General features: G+C 41.1%; 1 protein-coding gene and 1 pseudogene across 1 annotated transcript in view; one reads left to right on the forward strand and one right to left on the reverse strand.

Annotated features, from left to right (window-relative positions):
* LOC146005361 (arylsulfatase B-like) overlaps positions 1 to 13,796 on the forward strand; it is a 253,395-nt gene that overhangs the window by 112,861 nt on the left and 126,738 nt on the right. The window lies entirely within an intron of this gene.
* On the reverse strand, positions 3,033 to 5,015 carry LOC146005360 (thioredoxin reductase 1, cytoplasmic pseudogene; annotated as a pseudogene).

Below are 13,796 nucleotides of genomic sequence, written 5' to 3' on the forward strand. Positions count from 1 at the left end.
CCAAATCTTCTCCCGATGCCATACTTGGAGCTTGGCTACTGACAACAACCAAGAAAAGGAATTCTGGTGCGTAGGCTAGAGCACTGGTCCCCAAAGTCTGCGCCGCGGCGCCCTTGGGTTGCGTGGCTTGCTTACAGGGGCGCCGAGAAATGGAGAAGAACAATCAGTGAAGACTGTGGCAAACATTGTTTTCCCTTGTTGCAGCAGTTTTTGATCTCCAATGAAGTTGATTTCTCTAGCAACATAAAATCTTTGGTAAGGATGTCGAATCGACCCTTCTTAATAGAAATATGTTTGATTGTTTGATACATCGTTGGGAAGGATATGAATCAAGGATTCCAGAAATGTAAAATTTAAGGTGAGGAAAGTGGGAAAAAAGTAGTATTAATTGCCCCCCGATTCCGGGCTCCGCCCCTTGGGTAATTGACTTACTGCCTCCTACCGTTACCGCGACCCCGCCTTTTTCTATAGAGTCCCTTTGAATGAAAACATGATTTAAAAAGAGTTGAATCCTAGTGGAACTTCGCATATATATTCCAGTTGAAAACCAAAGTTCGACCTGGCAATACTGTGTGTTTACAATATGGATTAGGTTCAAGGAAACCAGCTATGGCAAGTAATGTAGTAGTATTTTTTTAATTAATTCATAGAAATGTAACTTCAAATTGAGAAATGCACAGTGGCAATTCGAAGTGTTAAATACGTACTATTAGCGTACCATATTTGTTTTAACTTTCAAACGGTAACACAAGGGTCGATTTTGCAGTCTAGCCAAATCTGTTTTTGAAGAGCATCTTTCACATCGTATCCACTGGTTTGAGAAATACCATGGATTCAAGACCCATTCACGGCCACAGATCCATCTGAATTTACTTCTACAGAAGATGAAAATCTTATTGAGCTGTCTTGTGATAATACGTTGAAGACCAAGTTTGGTAGCATGAAACTAACTCCATTTTTGGATATCAGTAAAATAATATCCGCTGGTCTCTTAATTCCACTTGTGACGTCATATTTGTGCAAAGGCGGTTGCTGTGATAAAGAGCAAGTATCGTGCAACAATCAACGTGGAACAGGAAATGAGGATGACTTTGGATACCAAGATTTGAGAAGACATGCAGTGAACATCGGCTCACCTGTCTCACTAATTACAAATGTAAATTCAATTAATGATATGATTGTTACAAATATGTGCTTATTAGTACTTTTTACATACAAATGTTTCTGGATTTGAAATATGTAGGCCTACATTATGACTTGGACGACGCGAAAAAATCTTGAAACACTAAAGGCGCCATGAAACGAAACAGTTTGGGAACTTCTGGGTGCCCGACCCTGTGGCCGAGTGGTTAGCACATCGCGCTGCGACGCCAAGGGTCCCGGGTTCGAATCCCGGTCGGGCTTGGTTGTTTGTGAATGTCCATTCATCAATTCAATCATTTCATCACTCATCCCCATCTTCGCAAATTAGCCAAGAGGCACAAAACGCGAAGTAAAATAAAACAAATCAATCAAATCAATCATTATTCGAAGAGTAGCAACATCTGGAACAGGAGTGCGGTAAACACAATCTTTGACATACCCCCAGAAAAAGAAATCCAAGGGTGTGATATCAGGAGAGCGCGGTGGCCAGGGAATAGGTCAATCACGGCCTATCCACCTGCCAGGGAAATGTCTATCCAGAAGACCTCGAACACGCTGCATCTCCAAATCATTCGTGAGGATAGCGTGAACCGATCCATGAGAGAGTCCTGTCACGCTTGCCAAGTCATCTATCGACTGTCTGCAGTTTCGACGGATCTGTTCCTGAACCCTGGCAATCATTTCTTCCGTTCTTGCTGACCTGGGTCTTTCTGGATGTGGATTATCTTCGGTGGACACGCGACCACCTGCGAATCGCTTGTGCCACTCGTGAACTTAGTTCCGCGACATTGCTTCTTCGCCATACGCGTAGCAGAGTAACGGTTTCCGTAAATGTCTTTTCCAGTTTAACACATAATTTGATGTTCACTCGCTGCTCTTGAAGCGTCATATTACAATATAATAATAATAATAATATAGGAGAAATAAGCTCTTCTCCAACATGAATGCCTTCCTGTGCGATTCGACGTGCGTGTACACCAACAGTTCCAACTCGATCAAGGGACGCTCCTTGTGAAATTCTGCGAGGCGTTAATTCCTATAATGACACCTCATAATACGCCCAACGCGAGACGGCTATGCCAAGTGCTGATACAACAACCTCTCAGACCTCATTAAGTGATGGATGTATCGAGTCAACCTGCGGGATGCATCCTTTCGAGTGCGAAAGCGGCAAATATGCAAATTCCACTTTGGTGGCGTATGGGCGAAGATGGAACCAAACCAGCGCCCGGTTCATGCAGTGGAATATAATAAATTGACACTAAACCCGGGGATACAGTTTCGCCGCGGGGACTATAATAGCTTAGCAACGATCCTGCGGTGTACGTATGTATGTTTTACAATTTTTATTTTAAAAAAGCGAATTAAAACAATTGCATTGATTTTCCCGCAACGACGTCATGTGTTCAAGCTAGGAAAATGTGCCGATTGCAACTGTGAATTGTACAAGCTGGTGGGCGTAGATTTAATTAGCATAGCGGATCGTGACGTCATTGCTGTACGTCATCATCGCTGTTTCTCTCTACTGAACTGTTGTGCAGAGTGCACGTTTAGCAAGCAGCATGTATTGCAAATGCGTCTATACCATTATATGAATATATACTTACACATGACGTATTTAAACATTATGTTATTATTATTATTATTATTATTACTACTACTTTGTTCTATTATTCCTGAGACACTTTGTTCGGATCCCCCCCGAAACATATTTCTAGATACGTGTCTGATTGATGTCTACTATAACATTATTTCGGAACAAATCACTAATCTACAGGTGGTGTATAAAGTGAACTACGAAAACTTAAAAATAAGAAGATAATCAAGTATTAACTGAAATTCAAAATATGTTTATTACTAATTAATTTACAATATTTCTCTCCCTTATCGTGACAAGTTAAGGCATCACATCAAGCATTGTCCTCCCATTTGCGTGGGTTTTGAAACAAGCCGTCATAACTGCCTGATGAGTAGCAAAACATAAATGCCATCAACGCTGCTGTTGCCGTAAGAAAGCTTACTGAAACAGCAAGCACTAACCTCAGCAAGAGTCCAAAGTTGCTTGAGCTCCCGATGCCTTGGTCGTCTCCATGGAGGTGAAGATCTCGGCGCACGTTGGGTGAATTCCCATAGTGTTGTCGAAGTCACTCTTCGTAACCCCTAACTTGATACCAAGGGCAAAGCCCTGAGTGATTTCGCCTGCGTTGGGCCCTAGTATATGGAAGCCAACGACTCGCTCGTTCTGAGACTTCACGCACAACAATTTAGCATAGCACTTGTTTTTGTCTCGGTTTGGTAATTCATATTCCAAAGGCATGAAATACTGATGATAGACCTCAATGTCATCGTTTCCGAACTTGTCTACCGCAGCCTCTTCAGACAAACCAACGCATCCGTATTCTAGCGGCGTAAATACAGTGGTGGGAATATCTGTGTAATCCATCAGGACTTTACTATTGAAAAATAACCTCCTTGCTAGCAGTCGCCCAGTTTTTATGGCGACCGGCGTTAATTCAGGTTTTCCATCACAGACGTCACCAATTGCAAAGATATTATCCACCGATGTCCGCTCGTGACTATCGCAGACTATTTTAGAATTCTTTGGATTGACCTTCACTCCAATTTTGCTCAGTCCCATCCCCCCCGTGCAAGCTGAGCGCCCGATAGCCACTACGACCGTGTTATACTCGCCGGTAACCTCTTCTCCGTCTTCGTTCTCCCCGGTAACCCTAAGAAGCCCCGGCTCGCCATCTTGGATCTTCTCCACCTTGACAGGAACGCAATTACGAATGAATTTCACTCCGTGTGCTTCCATGTGGTTACCGATCATGTCGGCCATCTGCTGATCGAACCCTCTCAGCAGAATGGATCTGACCATCACGCTGCAATCACACCCCATCCCTTGCAGAAACCCAGCACACTCCAGAGCTATGTACGAAGCTCCCACCAGAAGAGTCTTCCCGGGACAGTAGGACAACGAAAACAAGTCATCGGAAGATATGCAGTGTTCGATGCCAGGGATTGGTGGGTACCGCGGGCGTCCACCGACAGCCACGATAAAATACTCCGCAGTGATTGTATCTCTGTTTCCATTCTTGCGCGTTAACGACAGGGTATTCTTGTCCTCAAACACGGCAAACGAATTGTAGTATTTTATGTTTTTTTCTCTCAGATAGGATTTGTATCCCCAGTTAAGCGATTTTATGTAGCCTTGAATCCTCTCCGTCATTTTATTCCAATCGTGTTGGACTTCTGGAATTTCCCAACCGAAAGAGCTGGCATCCTTCATATCCTTACCGATGATGGCTGCTTTGTGCATGAGTTTCTTCGGAATGCACCCCACGTTGACGCAAGTGCCCCCGAGCCCCCAATTGGTCCCGTAGGGTGAGGGCTTCACGAAGTCGCACACCGCCACCCTCTTGCCAAATCGGCTGGCCTCCTTCGAAGCCGCTATCCCGCCAGATCCTCCTCCGATCACGATCAGATCATAGTTGAATTTTGGTTCCGGTGGAAATTTCCTCTTGATCATGGACAGGAGTTTCCCACTCTCGTACGCCTGCAAAGCCTCATCGCACCCTCCAACGTTCGCCTCTTGAACGAACACGTTGTGCAACCCCAGCTGGTTTGTCTTCCGTATCAAGACTGTCTTTATTTCGTTTTCATCCGAGGCACGATCCAATTCCAGAGCAAAGAAATTTACTCCGAGCTTCGTAAACAAGTCTTTCACCTTTCCGCAGGATGGACAATCGCTTGCGCTGAACATCATCACGAAATTCTTCCTTATCAACTCATCCACTTGCGTTGCTGATGCCATCTTTCTAACAAAGTAATACGCAGCGAAAGCAAAAATATCAGACAGACATTACCTCACACAATTTCTCCAACCACTGAGATACCATGGAAACACTGACGTACGCCAAGAATCAATTCTATTGTTATTTTCAGGGGCGGTGCCAGGGGGGTGCGAAGGGGTTGCGTACCCCTTAATTTTCTTCCGTAATCCCCATCAGCATTCCTTTTTCAAAACCTACTTTGAACCAAAAACATTATTAATTATTGCATTGTCATATTACGTTATGACTTACTAAATCCTTGTCGTCATAGTGAGCGCAGAACATTTGGTATTGAAGTGAGGCTAATGCTATTGTTTATAACAGACAAGCCATTGATCCTAATCTGGAAGAGAAGTCACATTTACTTCCCTCTACTGGGGGGCAGTCTCTACAATGATTAGTGGCTGCTGTCTTTGTTTCGTCATTATTGTTGTTATAAATTGGTTCTTTTTTTATATTGGTCTGCCTAAACAAGCTTTGTTCGTTTCAAATTACAATACAAGCGCTTGTTGTGGCCAAAACAACCAAAAATTGAGCAAATCACTAGTGTCTTCAGTTTCATTGGCATATTTTCATAAAAGCCTACTAAAAGTTCATTATTATTTGATGTAATAGCTGAAGCATGCTGAAACGTCCTGGTCGGGGGAAGGACCAATAGCTTAGTTAGCTAAGTGTTTCAAGTCTACCCATAATGCTAACCTTTTTCTCCAGCGGTGGCATGAGACTCTATTTACACTCAGGGTTCGGGTGTATGTGGCACTTAGTGGGCTATGACGTAGTTGGCCAGTTAAGTTCATTGACAACTCAAAATTAACTAAAACATATAAAGGTTTATTTGATCACAAACTTAAGCAAGAAAGGAACTTAGACCTTTTTACAGTAGTTTTATACATCCAACTTATAGTTTCACAAATACAGATATATATATATATTCATATTTGGGGCCTCTCTATATAGTTACAGCCTTTTGTAGTTCACCTATGAAACTATTAACCTTCAAAGAAAAGGGAACAGGTAAACCGATACAACCTCGCATATGACACCTAGTACTCTTGTTAGAAAAACAATCACAAATGGTTTATAAACAAAGCATCTAAAAGAGAAAGATTAGTGTAACCTTGGAAACAGCTTTTTGTTTACATGTAGGAGTAACAGGCCAAAAACTAAGCAATAGATTCTAAGAAGCGAATTTCCCAGCATCGAAGAGACGGGGTTTCGCTGTTACCATCCCCAACGTCGAGATGACGGGGTTTTATGAAAGAAAAAAAGAGTACCTAAATATCTCTCGCCCTAAAGCGGAGTGGGTTTCTCTCGCCCGAAAGCGGAGTGGGTCCTCTCACACTAAAGTGGAGTAAATTTCTCTCACCAGAAGGTGGAGTGGGATATCTTTTTCTCTCTCCTGTTAGGAGGAGTTTACCTCTTACCCGTAGGCAGAGCCCTACTTCTCTCGTCCGCAGACGGAGTCAAACTGAGATGCTAGCCCCGCTCTCGCCTTTATATTGGGTCGGCGACGCTAGCGTAAGCAAGTGGAAGAAATATAAACTATTAAAAGTATATTCTTACATTAAATATTAAGTAAGTTTACCAAATTAGAGGTGTAACCTGTTTTTAAATAGATACATTTCTAATTACATGTTTTTATCAGAAAGTTCACAAAAATAGAGGTGCGACTCGTACAAATTGTGACGATACGGGTTCGTTACAATAACCCCTCCCTTCGGGGAAAATCTCTAGATTTAAAATTTATCACCTCTATATAATATATTTTAATGAGAGAGATTTTTTTTTCAATACAAAATTCAATTAAGATTACAACCTTCTATTAATTACAAGTTACATGAGAGATAAACACGATCAAGCCGATCTTTACAACAATGGACTAGGTTTAGAACTCAAGGAAGGTTATATTTTAATATAACTAATCCACTGGGTTTTAATCAACTCTTTAGGCTAAAAGTCCGTATCGCTTTAAAAATCTTAAGAAGGGAAACCTTCGGGGAACTCGAATATGACACTTTCGCAGGACAGAGATTGTCTGCATATATGGCCTTGGGATGTCTCCCAGAATCAATTTCAACTGCTGAGCCAATAACAATTCGTCACCATTCCAATTTACTTCAGCCAAGAGTTCCGAGTCGTGAGCTTTCAGTGGAGCTTCCTGTGGATCTGGAAGAGCAGCGACTTCCCTTCGGGTAGACACCATGGGTTGATCGAGCTGCAGATCGTCCTCGGTACTGTCCTTCCTTGGAACAGGCTCTGGGATAGTCCATACATGCTCAGAATGTGTCAGGTCCCGCATCTCGGATTCCAACTTTCGTTTTTCCGCTTCTAAGCGTCAAACTCGTTCGATCCAGGGTCGAATCAGGGCATTAGATTGGTCACTCGAAACTTCAGATTTCTGTTCGTTGATTTCGTTTTCTTGCATCAAGAGTACTGCTCCGGAGGATACTGTTTCAACGAGCATAGGTAACTTTCTCGGAACCACAATTGCTTTGGGCTTTCTTCCTTCAATCACAGGGCTAGATGAGCTAGGAGCTGATAAGTCCATACTAACTCGCACAGGTTGGCAGGCTCTAGGAACGACTTTGCTGAGATCCACTAATCCTGGTCGCGAAGGAGAATACGGCAAGGAACTATATCCCTTCTTAATATCTTCGGCAGCAATATTCTTCATCCATGTACACTTTAACTGGGTCATCAGGTTCCTTCTTTTCTTAGGAACTTCTGGATCCTGTAGAGGGGGAGGTATTAACTTCACTTGCCGTGTGATGGGTCCTTTAGGTTTAGGCACAGGTTCACTTAACATCTTCACTTTAGTACTGTTCAACTTCAGCCTCTCTTTCATTCGTTTGACATCTGGGAACATCCTGCGGGGCTTATCCATCCTGTGGTAGAAAGCACGAAGTTCACACTACTCAGTCCCGATCTCAACTGAGCTCTATCCAGTCTGGTTATCTATTTAATCAAGGTGAAGTACAGGCTACATGACACTAACACCACCTATTGACACCATTATATACTTAATATACATTTCAGGAAAACATCAATTTATCTTACTTTCCTATCACTCAGTGTTGCCCTGGCACATTTAAAGTTTGAACTTAATCACATTACAAAACTTCTTGTTATTATTGCTTATAAGCTTTTCCTTATTTTGGCAGGTTGAGCACAAGCTACTTTCAGCACAATTATAAATGTATCACATTTCTAATGACTTTTAGTAAATTACTCAAGTCTCTACATTTAGGATATAATACCCCAGGGAGCTTCTTTGGCTTCCCTGCTTCTTCGGAGACCACGCTCTGGCACGCCCTTTTGGCCTTACTGCACTCGAAGGAAGAGGTACTTTAACCACTATATAAACTCAAGTCCTACATAAAGACATTCTTCCTTGTACCTTCGCTGTCCCACAAGCCTTTCTTCGGGATCTTCGTTCAATAACATTTACTTTTAGAAGTTCTGTTCTTGTTCTATAAGTTACTCTTTCTAAATGGAGTTGGTAACACATATAGCAATAGTTCGTCTTCTGAAAATGGTCAACTTAATATTCATTTCCCGAATTAGTATCAAACTTCTAGGTTCCTGCTTGGATATCTTTCACGGTGTTTCCCTCTTTCTCTCTTCTTTGGTGTTAACACTGGTTTTACACTATCGGGGTGAGCGTCAATTAACTTGAAACTTGCTCAGTCATGTGGCCAAATAACTCGGTTTCACCTTCGCTCCTTCACATTGGGCGCCAAAAATCTTGCAACATTCCTGTTATTTATCTTTCGGGCCCCACGTTTGCATTATCGAGCCCCACGTTGGGATGCCAAATATCTTGAAACACTCGAGCAATGTTCAGAGTTCGTAAATTATCCTTTGGGCCAACAACAGTATTCTCATTCGGGCCCCACGTTTGCATTATCGAGCCCCACGTTGGGCGCCAAATAACTTGTAACAGTCCGGTCGGAGGAGGAAAGATGACCAATAGCTTAGTTAGCTAAGTGTTTCAAGTCTACCCATAATGCTAACCTTTTTCTCCAGCGGTGGCATGAGACTCTATTTACACTCAGGGTTCGGGTGTATGTTGCACTTAGTGGGCTATGACGTAGTTGGCCAGTTAAGTTCATTGACAACTCAAAATTAACTAAAACATATAAAGGTTTATTTGATCACAAACTTAAGCAAGAAAGGAACTTAGACCTTTTTACAGTAGTTTTATACATCCAACTTATAGTTTCACAAATACAGATATATATATTCATATTTGGGGCCTCTCTATATAGTTACAGCCTTTTGTAGTTCACCTATGAAACTATTAACCTTTAAAGAAAAGGGAACAGGTAAACCGATACAACCTCGCATATGACACCTAGTACTCTTGTTAGAAAAACAATCACAAATGGTTTATAAACAAAGCATCTAAAAGAGAAAGATTAGTGTAACCTTGGAAACAGCTTTTTGTTTACATGTAGGAGTAACAGGCCAAAAACTAAGCAATAGATTCTAAGAAGCGAATTTCCCAGCATCGAAGAGACGGGGTTTCGCTGTTACCATCCCCAACGTCGAGATGACGGGGTTTTATGAAAGAAAAAAAGAGTACCTAAATATCTCTCGCCCTAAAGCGGAGTGGGTTTCTCTCGCCCGAAAGCGGAGTGGGTCCTCTCACACTAAAGTGGAGTAAATTTCTCTCACCAGAAGGTGGAGTGGGATATCTTTTTCTCTCTCCTGTTAGGAGGAGTTTACCTCTTACCCGTAGGCAGAGCCCTACTTCTCTCGTCCGCAGACGGAGTCAAACTGAGATGCTAGCCCCGCTCTCGCCTTTATATTGGGTCGGCGACGCTAGCGTAAGCAAGTGGAAGAAATATAAACTATTAAAAGTATATTCTTACATTAAATATTAAGTAAGTTTACCAAATTAGAGGTGTAACCTGTTTTTAAATAGATACATTTCTAATTACATGTTTTTATCAGAAAGTTCACAAAAATAGAGGTGCGACTCGTACAAATTGTGACGATACGGGTTCGTTACAATGCATATATGTTTCATGTTTTATTTATTTTCAACATCTCACAATTAAAGTTTCATTCCTCACCCCCTCAGAAGCCCTACATGATTAATCCTGGCACCGCCACTGGTTATCTTGCTGAATGTTCTATGTCTTTGACTGTTTAAGACTGTCAGTTTCCGCTGACATCCAACTACCATAAACACATCGCTGTTACGTTATTTTTTCAAAAGAAAATATCATCGGACGCGTGGAGGCAAATCGCTTTAAATTTGCAGGTAATCACGACAAGATCAGTGGCGAAGCGTTGTGTCGCTGGAAGGGTAGGCCCAGGAGTGTGAGTTCGTGTTGTTATGGCTGCGACTTTTTAAAATATAAAAAAATATAACCTTTAAAGTTATTTTTGAAAATGTAACAACATATTCTTGTATCAATCAACGTACCTGAATAGTAACTCTTGATGTGTGCCAACTCATAAATCGTATTTATCGATTTTATTGTAAATTGATGCTTTAGATGTCATTCGAGTGGCAGTCCTCAATGTTCCGATGCCTCTTCTTTCTTGCTATGCCCGGTAATAGGCTTTTATGCTTGTTTTTGTAGCATTCCAGAATAATACAAGTCATTATTCCCCTTATTCACTTCACGCTCACAACAATGAAATCCGCCCCCCCCCCCTGGCGGAGTGGTTAGCACATCGCGCTAAGGCTCCAGGGGTCCTGGGTTCGAATCTCGGCCTGCGCATGGGTATTTCTGGTCAATTTCATCATATAAACGCTCTTCCCTATCTTCGCAAATTAGCCAAAAGTGCACAAAAAGCGAAGTAAAAAAAATGAATGAAAGAACAATAAAAAAATAAATGAGCGAAAAGAAAAAACAAGATAAATATAACAAAAAAACAACAACGCAACAAGAGTAAATCGAGAAACTAAAAAAAACGCAGAATACTGAGATAGTAACATTTTTTTCGTTTTCGGAAGAAGTTGTCTTTGCCATTCTACCCTCACCTTCCCTTCCCCCTCGTTCCCCGCGCTGGACAAGAAACAGATGTGCAGCCCAGTTTGTACCGTGTGTCCAGCATTGCCAACCTCCCAATCAGGAAAAGTGTGCTGATTACACTATTAAATTTTGCTAAATACAACTAAATTGTGCTCGGATAACTTAGGTCTTCAGTTCATTTTATGCATCTATTTGGGGGCAGTTGTGATGTGAACATGCGTTGTTGATTAGTTAAACAATATTGGTAATTTCCTCCATTAAATTAGTTACAATAGTTTAACCAATATAACGCTTGAAAAAGTTTGAGAAAATTCCACGACTACAAAAGACGGCGGCTTGTTTTATCTGTGACCCCAACTTTCTAGCAATTTCCTTCAATAAAATGTTCCTCGTGAGCTAAGTAAGGAAAGATAAAGAAAAGATGAAAAGAAGACGGTGGACCAGATGTGGCTGGATCGGCATGCTACCTATTGTTTGAAAATATATTCCTCTGAATTCAATTTATCTGTCTCCCAGGGGCACATGTTTACAGATGATGCTATATTTTACCATTATTCCAAACACAGGGTGGTAGGTGCCAACAAAGTTCAAATTGTACGTGTAGCACAATTATGCTAGGGTTGGCTTCACTGCGTGAGGCCGGACTTACTCTGTTCATTTCGGGTGAACGCGCCCCTGAAATTATGCTTTCCCGCATGAATCACATAGAATGTTATTGGACCACTTGAGGCACTCGGAGAAGTGGCTCAACATGGATGGAAATTTGTGGAAATTATCCTAAGACCTAGAATTTCAGTTATCTTGTATTAAGGCGTCGTTTAATGAAATTATAAGTAATAAAATAATCCGTAATAGCCAACTATATTAGGGTAGGCCAGGCCTCCGGGCCTCTTATGACGCCTCGCCACTGTACAGTGTCTCTCAAAAGTTTTAGGACAACAACATTTTAAACTAGGCAACTCAATTTACACAAGGCGTTGGTGGGTTGCGTGTAGAGTTAGGCTCAATTTCAGGGTTGCCACATGCACAATAGATGTTTATAAAATACGCGAAAAAATAAAAACAAGTATTATTGTATAAAATTATTAAAAATATCACTATTATATCGCAAATGACAAAATTCATTCTCAAAGAAAAAAAAAAAGTTTTCTGGTATTTCATCGCTGATGAGTCTACAGAAAGGAAAAGAGGTGAGAGAAAACGAGAGGTGACAAAGGAGAGGAGAAAGAGAAAGCGAGAAGAGAAGAGGATAAGTAGAGGAGGGAAGAAAGAGAGGATAGACGAGGAGAGAAGATGTAGTGAGGAGAATGGAAGAAGATTCTAGGAGAGATGAGGAAAATGGAGCAAAGAAGAGAAAAGAGGAGAAAATGCAAGGATATATCCGCAAATATCGAATGAAAAGTTCTCATCATGTGCAATTCTCCATTAAATGTTTTCGCGGAGTCGTACTACCTTCGTTTTCTTTGTTACAAACAAGTATTGTTTGCACATTACATGTAGGAGGAGAGTTGCATCTACATTTCACATTGGTCAGCTCCTTCTACTTACTTTCATGAGCGAAAGCTTGTAGAGTAGTGTTTACCGTTCAGGACTGTCAATCTGATGGTCGTAGGTTCAAACCCTTCCGGTGGCAGAAAATTTTCGTAAGTTTTAGACCTATCCCATTGTGTTCATTGTCCGTGTGAAACGGAATGATTCAGTTTGGAACGATGGGGGGAGGGGAAATATTAAATTACAAAATCTCCATTTCAACGGAGAAGTGGACAAAAATTGGAGAATTCTTATAAATATTAAAATTACGTTCATGTTTTTAGTGGTATAATCGCAGGTAAAATCAAAGATCTTACATTGAAGATTTTATCTTGCTCTGAACGAAGCCAAAAGGCATTTCGAACCGATCTAATACATTCTCCAATACATTTCAAAATGTTATTGAATGTTTCATGTCGATAATTTAACCAATGCATCAATTCTTGACGCTGAGACGATATTTTCTGCAACTACCTCTTCTCTTCAATCCCTTCTGTTATTCTCTTCTCCTTCTTCTCTCCGATTCTTCTGCTCTGCTTTTATCTCATATCACCTTCCCCACTTTTCTTGCATCTTATCTCCATCCCACTCATCTACACTCCTCGTATCTCCTTTCCTTAGATTTCCGACTCCACTGCACTCTTCTCCTCTTCTTTTCGTTCTTCTCTTTTTCTCTCCATTACTCTACTCTCCACTCCCCTCTTCTCGTCTCCTCTTCTCTCATCTCGTTTTCCTCCTCTTTTCCCCTCTTATCTCTTCTATGCTCCATTTTCCTCATCTCTCCTAGAATCTTCTTCCATTCTCCTCACTACATCTTCTCTCCTCGTCTATCCTCTCTTTCTTCCCTCCTCTACTTATCCTCTTCTCTTTTCGCTTTCTCTTTCTCCTCTCCTTTGTCACCTCTCGTTTTCTCTCACCTCTTTTCCTTTCTGTAGACTCATCAGCGATGAAATACCAGAAAACTTATTTTTTTTCTTTGAGAATGAATTTTGTCAATTGCGATATAATAGTGATATTTTTAATAATTTTATACAATAATACTTGTTTTTATTTTTTCGCGTATTTTATAAACATCTATTGTGCATGTGGCAACCCTGAAATTGAGCCTAACTCTACACGCAACCCACCAACGCCTTGTGTAAATTGGGTTGCCTAGTTTAAAATGTTGTTGTCCTAAAACGTTTGAGAGACACTGTACAAGATACCAACCACTCTTTGACGAAATGTCACTCGTCACTCGTGTCTCCACATTTTGAAAAAAGGGTGTAAAAAGCATTTAATTTATTTCCTGTAATAATCA

Source organism: Lepisma saccharinum, chromosome 23 (genome assembly GCF_977018435.1).
Source record: "Lepisma saccharinum chromosome 23, izLepSacc3.1, whole genome shotgun sequence".
Taxonomy (NCBI): Eukaryota; Metazoa; Arthropoda; class Insecta; order Zygentoma; family Lepismatidae; genus Lepisma; species Lepisma saccharinum.